The sequence below is a fragment of the Amblyomma maculatum genome, chromosome 10 (assembly GCF_055883805.1).
Source record: "Amblyomma maculatum isolate TAMU_Amacu chromosome 10, ASM5588380v1, whole genome shotgun sequence".
Classification (NCBI taxonomy): domain Eukaryota; kingdom Metazoa; phylum Arthropoda; class Arachnida; order Ixodida; family Ixodidae; genus Amblyomma; species Amblyomma maculatum.
The window spans coordinates 79,815,318-79,836,151 of NC_139353.1; positions in this window are offsets into that span (position 1 = coordinate 79,815,318).

Consider the following 20,834-nt stretch of genomic DNA (forward strand, 5'->3'; position numbering starts at 1 on the left):
CTAATCTGTCGCCAAAGACATCAGATTGAGGTTGAACTTCATATATTGTACAATGCTGCCCTTAACATCCCTGTACATACGTCCACGGAGAGGCTATACTCAACAGGGCTGTTCTTGCCCCTGGGAGACCTCATACAGCAACATCGAGAACAGCAAATGGCACGTCTTTCTAGCAACAAACAAGGACATTGGATACTTCAACAAGCTGCACTCAAACCTATCGACCTCTCTATCATTGCCCCTCTTTTCCCGCTACCAGATAACCTCAGAGTAACCCACATTTAGAAAAAAAAACGTTGCACCCGATACTAACCCAGGTAGACGTTCGGCTCGCGTTTCCCATCATGTTCATCCTACTGATTTCACGATCGTCTACACAGTTGCATCACGAACTAACGTCGGAGCAGCTGCTTACTCAATTGAGAGCTGCACCGAAGTATTGACGCATACCCTCGGTCCTTAGAAAGATCCTCCTTCTACAGCCACTCTCGAGACCTTACCAGTAGTCGCCAGAATTCAGGAACTTGCACAAGAACCCCCTAACTCTTCAGAATATAGAATATATACTGATTAAAAACAGGTTATACGGATATTCACACGGGTCGCATTCCTAACGAACTGCAAGATGGTCAACACAGAACGATCATCGAGCTACGTCCCAAAACTTGCACATTGAGATGGATTCCTGGTAACGCTGGAATCCCATGCAATGAGGTAGTACATCGCCTCACCCGCGAACTTAACACCGGGCGCCTGGGATTCCCTAGCCTTGTCCAACTGCGTGGGACGCCACTATTCACGACAAATAAGAACTCAACGTTCACTATGACAACATTAGGGAAATTCTTCGCAAGCTCCCTCTTCATGATAAATCCCTCACTACGACGCAAATACACACACTTAGTCGCATACAACTAAATACACTCCTTACTCCTGCGCGATCATTTCTATACCGAATCAGACATTCCCCCGCATGCGCAAATTTTTCTGAACACTGAGCAAACAGAAAACACTGCATATTTTTCTGCCCTGTTGCAATACTGTCACATCACTTTCCACACACCCCTCCGCCAACGTGGTGGGCTTGGTTAGGCTTTGACCAGATAAAAGAGCAGTTGGCCATTGGTGACTTTGGCCCAGGCCATTCTCGACGCTTAATAATTAGGTGCGTTGGATAAAGTTGTTTCCTCCTCCTCGCCTTTTTAACCTCAGTACGTTGTCCAATAATTACGCACGAAAAGTAAACCAACATGTACTCATCAATAACATCTTTACTTATGAGATATGAAAATACGCTGCACATTGCTGATGACAACAAAATGTATATTGTAAGAGATAAAGTGCGCGCTGCAGAGCGTAGCTTCCGTTTGCAATTAGAATCACACTGCAATAAGCGCACTCCAGTGTGCTTACTTTTTAATGCTGGCTCTTTCGTGCTGGCGTCGAGGCGAAATATATTAGATGCCGAATCAGTGGCGCCAATAGCGCAATATTCGGCTGCTACGAGCTTAGACAGGTAAAGTCACTGCATTTGAAGAGCAGATAAACACTGGCATTATGCGATCAAAAGACATTCCTTGTGATCAATAAAAGAAAGAAGGCATTGCTCGCTATATGATTTTATCCTTAGAATTAATTGTAGAAGCAAGAATACGCTGCACCTCAAATCAGCAAGTGTGAACCTTTCATAAGCGTTATAGTATAGCTAAAGTTAAAGCAGGACACGTAATGATTACTCTCGTATTCTATACCTCTTCTGTTAAACGCCACCGTCTACGAATGGCTCGAACTCTTTCTGAGAGCGGGTCTCAAGCGTTAAATATTTACGGTTTCTCTTTAATAGCGCCGCTTATTTTTTCTCTACTTTTGAACATTCTGCCTAAGAGTATTTACGACTTTTAATATTAGCTAGTTTTCCAAATACAGTTCAATGTTTGAACAGCTGTAATTATGAAAACTGAAGAAAGGTAATCTTTGAACAGGACCCTACCGTTAACAGAACGCGCCATTGAAGGCGTACTGAATTCAGATCCACCAGTCGCTACTGCTACTAAGTAAAAAGAAAACATTATCCTACAGGGACCTGTATTCGTTAACGAATTGTTTTATAGAGGCTGCGTATAGCGCATAATGTCAGCTAAAAATGCGGCTCTATATTCGATTCCTATTCATGTCGTGTCGAACAGGAACTATCTAAAAGGGCCGGAAAAACATTCATGACGTAAACGCACAAACAAAACTCAAAGTACGATAGCACGGGAGCTTGTGCTTTCTATTGGACACGTTATCTACAAGCATTCACTTGCGGGAGAGCAGGCCGTCATATTTCGATATCTTCTATCGTGACCTCATGGGTAGCAAATTAGTGCTGATTGTCTAGCCCGAGCGGAAAGGCCGATCATCTCCGTTTGACCAAAAACTTGCTCCCGTTGCTAGGGTGACTGCAGGTATCATGCTCCTCTTCATTCCCTTTTCGGATGATGGAAAGCAATGGTGGGCTCCGTGAACGGTGTGAGCCTCTAAAAGAAATCACAGTGAAGGCGAGCTTTATTTTCCGTGATTAGCAACCCTCCTTTTTCTTAGGCTTTCAAAGTGTTTTAGGTTTGGCCTTTCGCTTCCAGTGAAGTTTTGGATCGCGCATGCTGCTATCATACCAGTCTTGGCTTTTCGTTCGTCCTTTGATTTCCTTTCAACGTGACAATGTTAACGGCCCTGCTCTTTAGAAAATGTGGTACCGGCGTTAGTGAGCGAAAAAATAGAGAGCATGGCTCTTGCAGCGGATATCTGGCATGTGACATGGTGCTTCATTGACTAGCCGTCGAGTTGTGTGACATTTGTGACGATGAGCAATTTGGGATAAGAATTCGGTCTTCGAGGACTCTGGGATACCGAGTTAGACACACTGCTTCTAAGCCAAGCACACATAAATATGCAGGCTTTATACCCAGCTGAGGTTGTCTTTCGCATAACATGGCAGCTTACGATGGTACAATAACAATTATGTGTTAGTTAGCAGAACCGCAATATAAAGCAATTTTATATACGCCAGAAGCAAAGTGCATTTACGCGAACAAGGTCCATGACTGGAGTCGCAAACGGGAGCCATGAACGCGGTCTTGTTTTCTCTCAAAGCGGATCCTAAATATGTGTGTTCCGTGACGTGGTTTCATGACATCAAGAAGCCGTCTACAAATAAGTGTCCGGCTTAGTCAATTTCCAACTGCCACCCGTACCTGCGTCTCACCAGTGTAAGTTGACTTGTCAAACTCGGTAAAACTTTGCAAAACTCTCAATCAGTTTGTCAATAATGACCCGCCCAGCAAAGCCATGCCGCTCTTCGCTAAGCTGTGATTTCATATGGTCTTTGGATTCAATTTCCCCACACGACTCCCAGAGTTAGTAACGCATAGACCCAAACGACATAAATACGAATTTAGTTGCGGTATTTCACAACGTAAAGGAGTCATAGACGAGTAACATTGCCTAGAACTACGCATGCGCCCAAGCCAGGGCATTTCAGGCTTTGGTAATTGGGAATCCAAGGGGCAGCAAGCCGGCGTATTCTTCCTTCTGGCTCTCTTTCTCCAGCCGCCTTGTCGAGCCCATCTTCATGCCATGGATCTCATCGACATCGGCAAACGTCCTCCTTCACGAACGGGACGATCGCTCGGTGGCCCAGGGTAATGTTACGGACGAGAAAGCAGCTGCAGAGGCGCGGGCTGCAGCGGTAGCGCTATGTCAGCTGCAATTCAATAAATCCTCTGTCATCGACCCTATTCTCTCTCTCTCTGTTCTCTGTGTACATCGGCTTGTCGCCTCGTAATGATATCTTCGGCATCGTAATGTTTTCACAATTTCCAAATGATCCCTGATATGAGCACGGAAATGGGGCTAAAAGTTTTTCGAGCAAGCTTCGCTCACTAGTAATCAAGAACGTCACAATACTATAAAAAAACCTCATGGCATTGCAACTGAAATATGCACACTCAGGACGTCGCCTGCAACGGGCAAAAGGAGAATGCAAAACACCGCACTTATTCAATTGTGGGGCTTACTCTCCCGTCAGTTACGCATTACAGTGATTGTAGCGAAGCCGGGGGAACTTACTGTATTTGTTATCACGTACTCCAGTCTTGAGTAAAAACGCATTGAGGTATATTAGCCATAATATTATATTCATAATTTAGAAATAGCGAAATACAAGCATCTCTTGTGTTATTTGACTTCCTGAGTTGTATGGTGGTGCATCCTCTATATGCATTAGGTCTGAATTTGTGACGGTGCCCGCTCCAGACTCCGTGTACTTATGCTTTCTCACTTTAATGCTGTGAGGTTCTCCTTTCAAATGACTTTTTTTTTAGATTTCTAGCATATATCTACAAAGCCGCTTTAAAAATTATATATAAATTGGTTACTACTCAGAGTCTGATAGCCTCGGTTTCGCAATATACTCGTTGATTCAGCATAAAAAGCTGATTTATGTATATATTGTTACTTAATCATCAGGCGATGCACGCATATGATACCAATAATGCCTGCGTTTTGTACGGCGCAGTCTCACAAGCCGCACAGACCATTTTCTCACAGTTCATAAATCAGTATTCTGGAAATAAAAGAGGGAATTTTTCATTTCCTTGCAGAGCATAAAAATCTCCTTAAGGCGAGTGAAAAATATGGAATTCTTTCTCTAACGGTTACTTTGAATACAATATGCTAAAATATCGGCCGAAATTTGATTGCAGTTTCGAAAAGTATTATTCGGTGGAGGGTATTGTGATATGGTCAGCATACTTGTGCACTTTAAACTGCACAGCAATTTGCTAGCGTCATTAAAATAAATACGCATGAAAATCTGTCCAACAACACACCTGGTTGGCTCACACAAATCATTACAAGTTTACATAGGAACTGTACTAACAAATTTACCCGCCTGAACTCAATCTGTAGTCAGAATTTAGGTATTAGATAAACACTACGCAGTTCCTGAGATCACATCTCCAACTGCGCTAAATTCCAGTTCATTCCTTAGCACCTTTTATCGCCAGCTTGTTGGTAGGACCTTGAGGAGTTGGCGTTGTCAGCTACTGCGTGAGCGCTTGTCATACTTTTGGCGTCCAGTTTCGAATATAGCCCAGAGATTCTATATGCAGATATTTTGGGTTGAAATCTCTTCCATGGTATTATATTTTTATCAAAGGGACATTCAGACTTATTAATCAAGGATTTCTATAAACGTTTATGAATTATACTGAGGTGTTCACATTGCTCCATTGCTGTACAGTACCGCATATCTTCATTGCACACAGCTAGATATCGTTAAATACCAGCCATGATACCATGACATTATTTTCGGAGACAAACTCAATTACCAAGATTTCTGCATAACGGAAGCAGCAGGCGAGTAGACCTCGGCCCAAAACGAAGAAATTATTCGCGTCTCCCGGGAGTGAGATTACTGAGCGGTATTAATATTATCCGCAAAATTAAGTTGTTTTGCTCTTCCTTTAGTGACCGTCTTTCGTAAACATGGTATAGGATGTTTTTCGATCGAGAAGCATATTGCGCCAATCACATATTCAATTTTTGTTTATAGCCTCCTGTCTCTTTCTAACGAAGGAATGTATTCAGTAAACATTGCGACAGTGATGGAAGTATTCATTACCCCATTTCCGGGCTGCGACACTCATTCTGTAGGGTTTATTCAGCATCGCCGACATGTGCTAGCGCTTGTTTCTGTAGGCGCGTTTAACAGCAGCGCTCCTTTTTTTCGGATTGCAAGAACATGTTTACTTTCCTGCGCTCTAGATGCTTCTCATCACTTATAAATATTCACGAATAACGGAAGTCATCGACATGGAACGTAGCGTTAGATAAAATGACGTCATAAATATTAGCAAAGGATGCAGCGAGTGCCTAGCTTCACGATGATGTTTTTAATGAGACGAACATTTCGGCTGCATTTATTTAAATACCATAATTACTTCACACCGACATGAGTAAAAATGCACTAAATATGTGAAAGCTGCATTTAAAATTAACTCCCTTAAATGCAATCTTAATGCTCTATTTGTCGAAATGAACGCAAAATGATGTGTTTGTTGTCTTAAAAGAGGGCAAGAATCCTAAAGGTTCGTCGTCATCATTATATTTATGCCATTTATTTCTCATCTTTAGACCGTGAACTTTTAAGTTTTCACCGAATTACTATTTACTACAACAGGAATAAAAAAACCTGCTACCGATTACAGCTAAAAATACTTTTTTGGATATGAGCCACAACAAAAAACACAGACGATTTTCTTCTGTTTTCCTTTTCAATGGGTAACAATCCTAAGAAGCACTTGGAAAAGTAGCCGGTCGATTTTCAACTCAGGACTACGCGAATATTATCCTAGGTTTTCCTATTGCCTTTCTCGTATCTCGTCTGAATTTGAAGCGCAGAAATCTGACTGGTCAAGGTTTTCATAATCACTAGTTTTTCAGTGCAGATGTCTCGCAGAATAATGTACTCCTGACGACATATCAAATTAACGTGAACTTCTGACAATGCATGAAAGAGACATGATCTTGTATGTTGTTGTGGCGCTTAAGCACCGAAATGCAGCAAGGACCCAGTTTAGCCATGCTTATTAACACGGAATAGATTACTAATTATTAATCTTAGAAAACCCGTATGCACCCAATATTTAGGTTTCTGTTTTACCCTTTTTTTGCACACTAATCTTCCTTTCAACACTGCGCGACATTAAAGGCACAAAATGTTTACGCGCTAAACTTTTTTTGTAAAGCTAGAAACAAGTAGGCAGTACCAAATTGTGGCGAAACTCGTAGCAAACAACGTAAACGAATGTGCGCCAACTTATCGAAACCGATGTCTTCCACTCCTTCTTAAATTATATTTCACGAACATAGAAGCACGGCAGTTAACTATACTCAGTGAAGCACCTGCACTGACCGTTTGTGTACAAACCTTAGCGACACTCTCGACAGATTAGCTTACATAGTATATATGTCTGTGGGAATTTTTTAATTCATTCGTGCAATATTTATATGAACACCCGGCACAAAATTTGCTGTCCTGACATTTCCAGCTGCTTTTTGTTATTTAGTTTTGTTAATAGAAAAGAAAATGCGCTCCGGCTCAGCCCCATAAATATGAATGAAAATGCAAAAAACAGAGTCGCGTTTAGTTAAATGATCGGTAATCATTTTCTTCGCATCTGCGTATCCAGGACAAATAAAATGCAATAAAACGTATGAGTAGGCATAAGCGAATATCTCCTTTACGTAACCGATAAGTAACTTCACCATGGAAATGTCATTGTTTTATGTCTGCAATAATAAGCAACCACAATTTGTAACGAACTGTGTGGAGTTGTATTTTCTCAAACTTTTTGCAGCATTCGAATGAATTGTTACTGCTTCATAATAGGCGAAGCCTGAAATGTATAACAATAAACAGTACGAGATTTACGTTATCCTGCACCTTCACCTGCTATAAGCTATGCTAACGACAGAGTCCAATGCTCAAGCATTGTAATGACAGTGTCCTAATTACAATGAATAAGGGCACCAGTAGACGTTTTCTGTGCCTTTTACCAAGTGCAGCACTCATAGGAACGGTTTTACTTCCTAGCCTTATAAATACAATCGCGGCGAATATTACATTACCATAGTACAAGTCAAGGTACCAAAATAATACCAACAGTGTTCTGATTTTTGATACCTCACCATATGACTTTGAACTTTTACCTTAATTTTCGGCTTTGTATTTTCCGTGGCTTTTCTCTGTGAGCTTTAGCTGCAACCGAGGAGTATTAAAGAACCAAATCAAAATATGACTCCACCAATAAATATAATTCTACTGAGTTTTTATGATAACAATAGTCAACGAGACGACGTGCGTGACAAAATGAAAACACGCAGGGAAAAACAGAAAATGATAGAGATGTCAGGACGAAGACAGCTCCGAGCTTGCAACAATAATGTGTGTGATGCACGCATATATTCGCTTTGTCCAAGCCGTTGTCAGATTAAACGCAGGATTCCCACAACACCTAATATTTAAGTCTCTGAATGTATCTTCAAACAGATGCCCACTAAGGTGTAAACGTCGACATCCACGCATAGCGTAGGCAGAAAGTAGGTGTGGTACCTTGCTTTCACACGCTGTCGCAGTGCCTGAAAAACAGAGGCCAGCAATAGGACGTGAAAGTTTGTTCCCTGCTCAACAGATGATTTCAAAATTATGTAAAATGACTTCAGCACAGGGAAACCTGCAGCGAATCTTCGCAAGAATCTTAGGTGGCCCTGTGAGAAATGCGCATAAGGCGTAGCATGTCAAATCACTTTAAATTTGTAAAAAAAAGAAAACCTATCTTGGCCAAACTGCGCAATACATGGACGATAGAATACGAAAACATGCAAACAACTTAAATGGTCGTGAAGGAAAATTTTCGGTTGGTTTATGGGGTTGAAATTTAGACCATTTGGGGTTCTTTAAAGCGCGACTGGCATAGCAAACCTATACAAGCGCTTTGCTTTTCGGTTTGGACGAAAAGCAGCAGTTGCGACCTGGATTCGATCCTGCATTCTTGGGCACACCAGTTGAGCGCCCTAACCACTGCACCACCATGGCGGAGTCTGGAGGAAACTATTTTACATGCTTTCCGGTTACCCGCTTTCAGCTGTGTTCTCCTCACCTTGAGAACGTTTATTTCTACAAAGAGCAAAGAATGTATAATTCGAGGAATTGTGGAACGGAACAATATAAAATATGGGGGGAGTTCATCTCTCAGTCCCGCGCATCTATCACTATCTGCGAACAAAAAGGTCACCTATTTTCCTATGCTTTGACCATAACCAGAGCCTGAACAAATTGTGTATTTGCCTGAATTATTGACAATTATCTTCATCGGATGTTTAGCGCCGCAGTTTTCATCTAGTATTCCTCCCTGTCGTGTTTTGCGCCTTCGTCGTTTCAAACTTTTACCTTTACGCTCAACTCACTGCCTTAATGAGAATAATAAAAATTAACTTTGTTTGAATATTTCTTCTCCGAAGTATTTTTGAAGAGCTTCAGTTTGAAAATAGTACCGCTTCCCAAGCTGTGTGCACGACCTGGCAGTAAGATTGGTAATTTTTATAATCTTTCTTCTATCAGCTATCTGTTAAAAAAGCCTTCAGCCTACTAGGGTGTTTTGATATAAGGTAATATAAAAATATATCTGGGTATATCAGATCGATGATGCAGTTGTAAAAAAAAAAAACAGGAAGAAATTGTTTTTGCTTGCCGTTAGATTACCGATTGCCGCTGGAACGCATAAAATGTTTTGTCATGAATCATTTCACAGCCAGTGAAGCCATTTTCGCTATGCGCTTACGGTACGATTCTTATATCCCAAGTCAGATATCGCAAGTTAAAATGAAGATATGATTAGGTTTTCTTCCTGAAAACAGTATATTTTGAAAAAAAAAATATTTTATGTTTGTTGGGATCGTTTGTAGGTGATGCTTTGTATTAAGGATTCTAAAGTCCATCTTTACAAGAATATTTGTTTTACATTTTTTCGCATTTTTTTGCACTTTGGTGCACCTTTTCTTTGTGATAATATTCGTTAAAGAAACTGTTTGCGTTTAAATAACTGCAAATAATGAATACAAAAATTTAGCGAGAAGCAGTTGTTACCGTGAGAAGGCATGCTATACGTTAGAGTTTCTATCCCACACAAAATGGCTATGTCTGTGCAGAAAAATTTCTAAAAATGGACAAGACGTTTCAGCAAAACTCATCACACAAAAAAGGGATGCTAGCTGCTCCCACCTTACTTCCCTTTGTAAGCGTTCCTAGGATTAGCATATCAAATTATATGACTAAAATAATGAAGTCACTTTAGTGCCGCGATGTTTGTACGGAACTTACTCAATGGCGGCCCGGAGATGAATTGCCTTTAGGCGTAATTTGTTTCAGAGGAGCCTGAGAGCATTCAACTTCTGTGAAACTGAGTTGGGAGCCTCTTGCTTATGAGGTCGCAGTATCGGCTCCGTGTAACTCCGAAGAACCAAAATTAGCAGCACTTTAATATAAAATTTCAAAAAGCGTCTTGTCGAGGTCCTCGAGAATATGTCTTTGGTGCTTAAATATTGCCTAGCATTGCAATGTTCGAACCCTACTTCATTTTTCGTTTGACACTTAGATCACAAAAAAGACGACAGATTGACGCAATTTATTTTGTGCTTACTTGTAGCACTGAGTGACCTACAACGCATGTGAACTATTTTCACATAGTTGGGACGCTGCGGGGTGTATAAACATTTGCTAGCACACTGACGAAAGCCTCGTTTAAAGTTGCACAATTCAGTTTATTCTGCGCGTTAACGATGCAGCGTCAGCGTATTCAGCGGCGAACCATTAGAAGGCACTGTCGCTGTAGAGGTTTCAGTTCACGTGCAAAGCTAAAATTTCCTCAGTTTAGTAATGCTCTGCCACATTTGCTTGTTCGTTTATATCCATTTCCACCTGATGTGCTCACCCAGCCTTGCACAAGTGTATGTTGGTGGCAGCGGAGTGAAATTAGGGAGAAAAATACGCGTTGTTTAAACGAGGCATGGCATTTTCAACCCAGAATGAACGCTTATTAGCATAAGTCAAATTGCGCAAATTCTTGGCTAATAATTCCACACACGAACGAAATTGCATACAGGGCTGCAGACTCTGCGGAGTGGAGCTTTAAACTCCTAATATGTGCCTCTATGATGTTATTAATGCATGCATAAGCAAGAAAATGAAGGCAAATAATTTCTGTGGTTTATGTTGATAGGTTGCGCTATTTTTATGCTATTGTTCTCATGTTTATCCAAACTTGGCACTGAGATATAATCTAAAAAAAGGCAAAATGAATAAAGAAATCCTATCAGGGATTATTAGTCATATTTATTTCCATGCACATGAAGGTAGTCAGTGAACGTACGAGTAGATGGAGTGGAGAGCGCTAAAGCTTCAGACAATAAAGGTACGTGATAAAGCCACATAACCGCAATCTGCGACGGCCTATGGTAGAGGTTCTTTATTTCCAGGTTTCCTCTTTATCGGCCTTGGGCACGAATGATGACGGCTTACATTTAGATGCGTATAATATTTTTACATTATATATCAAAATAACATGAAATAAGTAAAGACGGATAAAGATTTAGAATATGAATTGTACGGAGCTACCGCAGCTCTCCCAGCCAAAAGGCTCGCAAGGAGTACCCTCAGATTCGAGACAATCTCCTAATTCCTCTGCTCTTCGCTTATTTGGCAGGCCCTATCATTGGAAGGTCTTCTCCTGACGCACCAGTAGCCTGTAGTCTCTTAAATAGGCGCACCACCGTTCCTTCAGTGGATCCCAAATCACTCGGTAGCACACAATGAAAGAAAAAGATGCTAAATTGCATGTGAAGCTGGTACCTCGTGACCAGACAAAATATATGCAGGAAAAATGAACACTAAAATCCTTGTCTGCGCTAGCAGACGTGACCCGAAGAAACACAGGACAAGAAAATCGATACTAAACCTAGCGCTCGCGCAACCTCACGTGATCATACACAACACATCTTGAGAGAGCACAAACCAGTTCGGATATCAGCCCAATCGAGGCGGTATTACACACACACAAAAAGCAATGGCTTTTTTTGTCTCCGTTTCTCACGAACGCTGTTGCCCGACCGAACCTGAAATGCTGTAGCGAGAGCGGAACCATCCACGCACCACCATTTGGACAAACTTAGCTCAGGCCAATGACGGGCAAATATTATTCTTCTCTGCTCAGCGCATTATTCATGAGATGGCACCGGCTCAACCGTGAGCTGCAAAACAAAACACGAAAAGGGACGGTCGGTCGGGATGCACAACGTCTACACTAAGACAAGCTGCCCCATGCTTATAGCTTTGCTTGCTCTATCCTGGGGTGCCGTTTATAATGCTATGCCTTCAAGGAAATTATACCTTGGATTGTCCAGCAATTTACGTTCTCGGCGAACAGAGGGGGCGGGGGTGGGAGTTGCAGGAGCACGACACCGAGTTAACGCTGCCAAAACAATATATTTCCCGTGTACTAAATAAAGTCCAGCCAAAAATTCGACCACGGCGACACATGGTTTGCCGGCCGACTGGAGCACATTTCGCCTTCTACGTGATGGTATCGAGCTAGGTGACACAACATCACATCGCTGTTTCAAGCTGTAGATTTCGCAAAAAACGCGCGAGCGCTGCTTGTATTAATGTAACATCAGAAGGCACAGATACATGACACACTAACTGTTAACACGCTTTCGAAGTCGCTTACAATTCCCATTGTGTACGGGTCGAGAAGGTATCACTTCTTACGGTTGCTTGGTGCATAATAACCGCAGACGCTTAAGCGCCATAAAAACTCATATAACTAACCAACTAATTATTGAACTCTTGAAGTTATGATCTGTCTGTCATGCGAAAGCAAGATGCGCACGCGCAGTGTACATTCTCTCGCCCACCCTGTCCATTGTTTTGAATACTTAAAATTTAGGGTGTAATATCACATATTTTATTTACATAATCAGGTGTTATTTAGTTCTCAGTGCTTCAAGCTCGAGATGAAAAGCTAAGCGTCAGGCAAATACAGATAAGTTAGCTCTTTCTGACGCGAGGGGCGTCAGTGATCACCAGTGTGCAGACGGCCCAGTCGATCATGCCGAAGACATAAGGAAGGAACATCGCACGACGAATTGCAGCCGGAAGCGCTCTTGTGCCATTCCTATTTGCAGCCATTGTTTGAGAAGAATGTGGGAGGTAGCTACGTACTGTCTTTGTTCGCTTCATTTTTTCAGTAAGCGAAAACTCAACATAGTCTTTTTCTGGAGCCAAAGGTGTTTGAGAACCAACAACACACACACACAAAAACAAAACAGAAAATATTTATGCACAAAACGTTTGATCGAAGAAGCACTTACTTAGTACACCATGCGATCATCCTGAAACTGTACACGGAGGAGGCGTTCAGTCACCACAACCGTTTCTCAATACCTTCGAAATCTCTACATATTTCTCAAAATTATCTACAAGAATTCACATGTCCCCGCCTCAGCGACTCCCGCAAAGAATCACTTTTATTTCCTTGGAAATAAAACGCTAGCACTATCCATCAGTATTTTAGATGAGAGACATTAATCATCGGGGGACTGCATTATTTCGGCACCCTTATAATCGCCACTGATAGGACGATGCGTCTACGTCATCTCATATCAAGTCATTTTTTGTTTTGACCGCAAAATATTGGAACTGCCGAAGCTGTGACTCATCTCGACAACGCGCGCTTCAAATCATTCATTGAAAATATAACTTGATGTAAGCCCACCCCTCATGTAATGCCTCTCGTGGGCCTTTGAGGCACTAATAAATAAATAAATAAATAAATTATGCCCACTGACAGCTGTGACATCGTTCTGTTGTTGAACGGCGAACGCTTCATAGCTCCGCTTCGTCACTGTCGTCCGGTGCGCCCTACACCTTGCTAGCATTCTTTGTGCCTTGGTGCGCTACGGAGAGGCGTTCGATTCCATTTCGATGCATGTTATATGGTTACGATGCAGGTTATAGCGCTGGTACGCTGTAGCAGTCGCCAATAAGAAACTAGCTTCAGGAGGCGATTCAGCGCCTTCGACAATGGTGTTCAGATGCATTTGCGATGATGCCCCTAGCGCGAGTTAATTTCCCACTATAAAGTGTATTGGCGTCATTGAGCATTAGTATTCTGAAGGCAACTAGCACGTTGAGCATGGCTAGATAGTAGCCTGTACGCGCATCGCGTTTAGGCGCCACGCCCAGGGCACTAATTATAGTTTTTTTTTTCAATTACGGGCAAACTGGGAAGAAATTGTCCAAAAAATTAGATGGTCTCCTAGAGGTCTCTTATGACGAGAATTAAGAAAGCCTGCCCTTCCTATCCTACCCTTTCCCTCTCACCGCTTACCAGTTATTGGCGTTCGTTATAGTGCTACATATAATTATGATTGTTTTATAGGAAAGGGAAAGCGCTGTATCTGTCACTCTTTTTTCTGACCAGGATTGTGATTTCATTCCACCATAGAAATTTAATTAAATATGTGAATATCACAGTTCCACGCACCAAGATCTTCCCACCCTAAGCAAAGGGCGGGAGAGGGCTAACAAGCTGGTGCTCCTGCCCTTGCTCACCAATACGTTGTTCTGATGGGTACCTTTTAAACATTTTGGTCACCAATTTGACGGGCGGTGCACGCACGGTGGGGAGATGTCTGTCACTTACCACATGGTGTGTCCCTGAGAGAAGAATTCATCCCTACCTCTTATCCTTAACTCCACACGAGAGAATTGGGAGGAGACCCCGTCCGACAGTTGCACTCTCGAGGCAAAAAAGGCCTTTAGGCAGCGCACCCCTTATGCGTCAAAAACCAGTAGAGTGTGTTTCTAGGTATCACACCTAGTGACTGTACCTCTCTGTATATATACCAATAAATGTTAACACCACCACCACCATCACTCCTGTCACGTGGCGTTCCTTGATGCGTGTTCAAGTGTGGGATTGCAGATGACAGGAACACTAAACAAGAACACACCTCGCGGAATATGACAAATCTTGAGCACAAATCTCGCGCATGGGATTTAAAAGCGGTGGCACGACGATTGCGCTGAGGTGGAAGGCAACTAAAGTGTAGAAAGTCTACGTGGTGGGTCTCATACGCTCAGAGATGAACAACAAGATTCCTGCCTTCGGTAAGACTACTCCCAGTCCACCCAATTTCCTAATAAATTCAAAGAAATTACTACATATCTTAAGGACAGCCATCGCCGCTTTCCGGAACCTTGTAAAGGTCTGTGAATAGATTTGTGAGGGCCTGGGCCAATATGGCCTCGGTCCAAACACCTCCTTGCAGAAAGAGTAAATAAATGTTTTTCACCACAACCACCTGTCTTCCCGACCACTACAGAACAGGTAAAAAATTGCCGGAATGCGTTTACTCATGCAGGTGTTTTACAGCATTGGTCTTCACCAGCTCTCTGTGAATAAGTGTCAAAGGGACGTCTCCGATGCTCTTTTTGACGAGCTTGGGTAGAAGCAGTGGCTCGCTCAGTTAGAGGCTGCTGCTTAGCATGTTTAGAATGAAAAAGTGTATTTTTTTCTCTGCAGCATAATAGGCTTTTAGGGCATGTCAACGGCACATATACTGAACTAAAGGTGCCTTCAAAATGAAACACTAAGACGGTGAAAGAAATAACTAGGGTACCAATGTGAACTAGGAAGCATATGAACAAAACGTACCGTAAAGCGAGTAATGAAACTATATACAGGATTGCTCTTAAGATTATTAGATTGCTGAAAATGCGAACTACTTTCTATTGCGCTCATTTGCTTCTCCCTGCAGTGCGAAGCTACAGTGCTGTGGCGCTTTTTGTCAACCTCGCTAAATGGCCCAACGCGTCTGCCTAACAGGAGGTTTGTTGTCTTTTTTATCTTTTGAAGTTCAATCTGCACATTTGCAAATGCTCTCTTTGCCCGGTATAAATTATACTGTCGTACTGGTTTGTTCACTTTTCGGTCAATTTATTACTTACTGTCGCTGTTTTCCTTTCTTTCAGCTGACTCCGGCATGCTAATGCTAAAAAAAAGGAGAATTACAAACCCTTTCTTGGAAGAAATTGATGTTGTGAACAGGTTGAAGTAGCTAAGCGGGTGGCAAAATCTCCACGCTTTTGAGAAAAGAGGTCTCATTGAACTGAGTGAATACAAGTAAATTGCGAAGTGCCAACTTTTAGGCGATGAATGCTTTGACAATTCTTTGGGCGCTGACTAATGCATAAATACCGGGAAAGCCAAAGTTCCAAGTGCACTTTGATTTGAGACGCCAGAATATAATTGACGGGAACACAAATCAATGGGTATTACCGGCGGTAAACTAAACCTAGTAGAAGGAAAACTTCTATTCTATGCAAACAAGAGGTGAAATAATTTTCAGCGCTAATTCAGTTACTAACAGGCTGTGCGGCATCCTGTCATAAGTAAAGTTTATAATAATACAATTATATATGGAGCTGACATTTTCACACTGCTGTTCTGCATGACACAAACATCCCGTATTATGGCATCCGCTGGAAGAAGCGGTGTTAATTGTTTCTTCCGCGCAATGCCTAGGCATGCAAAAACACCCTGAGACATTTGTGAGGAACATACGCTATCCATTTATTTCTTTCCATAGATGAAACAATGGAATTATCTCGCAAAACTTCAATATGCAGAAAAAATAATTTAGCAACATTATCAGGGTAATATTTACGTATAGTCTTTCTTTTCACCAGTGGATTACACTATATACATATCAAGGAGTCTGAAACAAGGTTGTTTCCTAGTGATGAGTCCCCGGGAAGGTTCAGTGCACACGACGGCATTAGCGGACAGCACCACACGCTGCTGACTCGAAATACGAGCAAAGCCTGCTAAGCATAATGACTGGCTATTCGTACATAGCTAGACCGGTGTATTGTTCGTAGAAAAGAAAGCCAGAAACAACAAAGGATGAAAGCAGGGATGCGAGCGGGAATGACGCCGAATCTAAGTGAGATGATGGCGAACAAATGGCAGATGAGCAAAACATGTTGAAGGTACACAATGGAATGGAAGGAAGGCCTATGAATCGGCCTTCCGAGAGATACCTTTGGGGTTCCGGTTGCGATGGCAGAAACGTGACGGCCAGGAGGTTGCTCGCATCTGGTTCGCGCGAGTGCGTCAAAAAAAAAAGTACAACGGGGAAGCCTCCCGGGCCATCAAGCATGCGTCCACATTGAAAGCCTTTGGCTGCTGACTGCTCTCACGTCTCCCAGTTTTGTTTACACTACCCGACGAACATAGAGTACAAAAACATTGGCCAAAATGCGCGCGTATTAGCAAAATGAGCAGGGGAATTCGACTCTGTCACAAGACACCCAGGCTCGCTCCAAGGTTTTGCCAGTCCGCCATCACGTATTCACCACCTGCCGCACCAGGACTGACCTCGTGCATAACAAGCCTGCTCCAACGTATCAAAGCCAACGTATCCTCGTACTTCGGATAATTTGTATTTTAGCATAGCCTTTGTACCATTGGTGTCGTGAAGATGAAAAATTTGTATTAGGAGTTGCGTAAAACGTCCGATAAACATTACGTTTATGGTCAGGAATCTAAATACAATGTTGTGTTTTGGTTCTGAAACAGAAGCACTGAATGGCGTGGCTATTCGCTCGGCCGATTTTTACTGAGCTTTTGTGAATAGCTGCGCCACCTTTAAAAGCAGTGATTTGTGTGGCTATTAATTCGATCAACGCCCACGAACCTTTTGTGAATAGCAGAGCCTCCTTTGATGCTGATAATGGTTTTTGTAACATTTCCAACGTCGTTGACTCTACTATAAGCTACAAATACAGGGACGTCTCAACGCACCTATTATCTTAGGTGGGCCGGTGAAGGTGAAAATCATGGTGGAATAATTCTAATTGCTGGCGCAGAAATACTTTAAATATTCATATATATATGAGAGAAGCCTTTGCAATATGGGTGCAATCAGGTTGAGAGTGACGATACATCCGAAAATTTTCAGGGTATAAATGTGGAGAAAATATAGGAAATTGTTATGAGATACATACTGTGGGATTCGGGCTTGCTGCGGCTGCCCTTTGCGCGGCCGCCACCCGCTTCCCAGTTCTCCCCGTTCCCTTTCTCCCGCCTGAGGCGGTGGAGAGGGGCTCGGACCACTTGTCACTGTCGTTCGGGCCACAGCTCCGCCCTGGCGTCCCAGTGGCTGTTCTCATTGGCGCCTTTTGGCGGGAACACGGCACCGCTTCGAGGGCCGTGCTTGCGCGACCCTCCGAGCGGAGCTCAGAGAGAGACCCCTCCGAGACATCGCAAGCTGCGTACGCAACTGTTCTTGTCTTCCGGCCTTTGTCCGCGCAGACCAGTGTGTACTCGAGTTCGTCTGCTCCGGGTCTTACCTGAGAGCGAAGCTCGAGCCTGTCGATCGTGATCCAACGATCCGCGACAGGCGTACCTTGCGGTGGTTGCCCAATCTCTCTCAAAGGAACCCTTTGGTTACTGCGAGAGAGAGATCACAGCACGCCCTTGCGTGCTTGCGGCGCGCACTCCGTGTCACTTCGTGCGCGCAGGGGAGCCTAGCTCCTCGCGCGCTCCCTTGACACGGTGACTACGAATGTGTGTGTATGTGCGTTTTGTATATATGTGTATGTGTGTGCGTACGTGCGTGTATGTGCGTTTGTAAATATGTGTGTGCGTATGTGTGTTTGTAAATATGTGTATGTGTGCGCGCGCGCGCGCGTGTGTGTGTGTGTGTGTGTGTGTGTGTGTGTGTGTGTGTGTGTGTGTGTGTGTGTGTGTGTGTGTGTGTGTGTGTGTGTGTGTGTGTGTGTGTGTGTGTGTGTGTGTGTGTGTGTGTGTGTGTGTGTGTGTGTGTGTGTGTGTGTGTGTGTGTGTGTGTGTGCCGCTGGAGGATGGCGTTTCAATAAACGTCTCTGTGAACTTGGAGGTTTGTGTCCTTGCAGCGAAGTGCTCTCCTCCCAATGGAGGTTGAGTGCGCGCTGCGGTGTTTCAGTGTGCGCGTGGTGACGGCTGATCGGGGCTTCGGCTCGCGTGACGCTCGAACCCGCGGTGGTTGGTGGCCTATGTCCACGTAGAAACCACAACTGGCGCCCAACGTGAATTGTCCTGGCTCTTTCCGGTCTCCTTGACGATCAAGCTCATGCGCCATGCCTGCCGCCCCCTGCGCGGCACTCGGCAAAGGCACTGAAACACGTTACATGGTTCTTCGGACCCCCCTGCGGTGCGAACGTTGACCATATGCCTCCGCTGTTTCAGCTTTACGCCGTTGCGGAAGCAATGTGCGCGACGCCGCCGCTGCCGGCATCTCCGCACAACAGCATCCGTACCCCGCTTGCAGTCATTTCTGTTCGGGGAACGGCGAGGCGTCGGCCGGGCTCCCTCTGGAAACCGCACCGACAGCGCGCTCAGTTGGCTGATGCGGCTCCGTGAACTTGCGAGCCGGCTGGAGCGCCATTCTCTCTTGGTACAGCATTTCGACTTTTCGGTGCAGTATCTACAGGGGAGAACGAACGTGGTAGCTGACGCGCTATCCCGTGCCCCACTCGCCCGCGGCGGCGTCTTTACGCCGGCAGGCGAAGGGGGCGAAACAGCGGACGAGCTGCAGGCTTTGTGAGCACATCTGAGACGCCGATGCCAGCGGAAGTTTTGCTGCGAACCTGCGGGGGGAGGAAACCAGGCTCTCCTTTGGGATGACTGGGATCGTTTCAGCCATGAAGAGCTACGTCGGTCCAGCAAAATGACCCGTTTTGTCGCGATGTTAGCGACGGTCTCTGGGAGACGAAGCGCCGTTACGCTGCTTGTATTGCAGCGGGCGCAGCGCCGTTACGCTACTTGTATTGAGCGGGCGCAGGGGGGCACGAGCCAGCGTGTGTCGCGGCGTGCCCCGGGGATTCATGTTTGCTGGGCCATGACGGGCTCGCGCTGAAATACAAGCCACGGACCACGGATGATGAGTCCATGAACCATTTGAAGTGGCTATTCCCCAATGTCTGAGCGGCGCTCTGTTGCGTTTCTCTTACAACAAACCATTGGCTGGTCATCTGAATGGCTCCAAGGTTTCAAGAAACTGAGTCAGTCGGTGACTACAGCCCGGCATGAAGCGCGACATTTTCCGCTGTTGCCGTTCCTGCCATGTCTGTCAAATGGAGAAGTCGAGGGGTGGCAAGCCACCGGGCATGACGAAATCAACTGACAGTGTGCGTCCGTGGCAGATGGCCACCTGCGATTTCATGGGGCATTTCCCCAGTAACAAGCAGGGGCTCATTGCTGGAGAATCCCCCTGTGGGGAAAGCCAGCCGTGCCTACATTGCAGACCTGAAGGCCTATGCGTAACGGTCTGACAAGCTTGCGCTGGTGCCCATTGTCACCACAGGCAAGCGCCGAGGCACACCCGATGCGGTGGAACGCAGCAGTGCCCCGCACCGGTACAAGGTGAGGCGACGGTCACCTATGTGATTGATGCCGGACGGCGGGCCTTTTCCGCAACCGAAGGCATATCGTTTCACCGAGCGAGCTTGCTCGTTCAACCCTACCCGGAAGCAAGGTTGGTCTCTACCTTTTCTAGCTCGCTCAGTTCCAGCCTTTGTATTTTATTTTGTTTTTGTGTCTCTTTTCCCATTTTTCGCTTTCTTCTGTTTCCAATCTTGCTTCTTATCTTGTAAATATTGTACAGTGAGTGTCTTCTTTTGTACAGCGCGTCTTCTCTCCTCTTTCTGCTTGAAATTGCGAGGGTTGCTCATTAGGCAGCTCCGACGCGTGGCCTTGCCGGTGTGTGTGGAAAGGAAGTTGGGGCTGTTTGGGGACGGGGAGCATGGACGATGCCCCTTTCACCCAAGGCCGCCGCGGTTGCGAAGGTGCTCGGGACAGGTTCGCCGCGGAAGGTCGGCATCACCCTTTGGTGTGTGAGTGGCTGTGCGTGTGCGTGCCTGGGCGTGGAGGCGACGACGTCGCGCCATGTGTGTTTGCCGGCGTGTGCGAAGCGTGGTGGAAAGGAAGCCCCGCGCGGTCTTCCCATGTGCGTCTTGGATCGCCACGGAGCCACGGACTTGCCACACCCGGGGCCCCATCGGCGTGTTCGCTGTCCCTGCACCTAACCTGTACCACCACCGACCGAGATCGTTTACAGCCAAGGATGAACGTTGGCCACCCAGAAGTCAACGAGCGGTGAGTCACCGCAGGCTCCCTGAGCTGCACCGA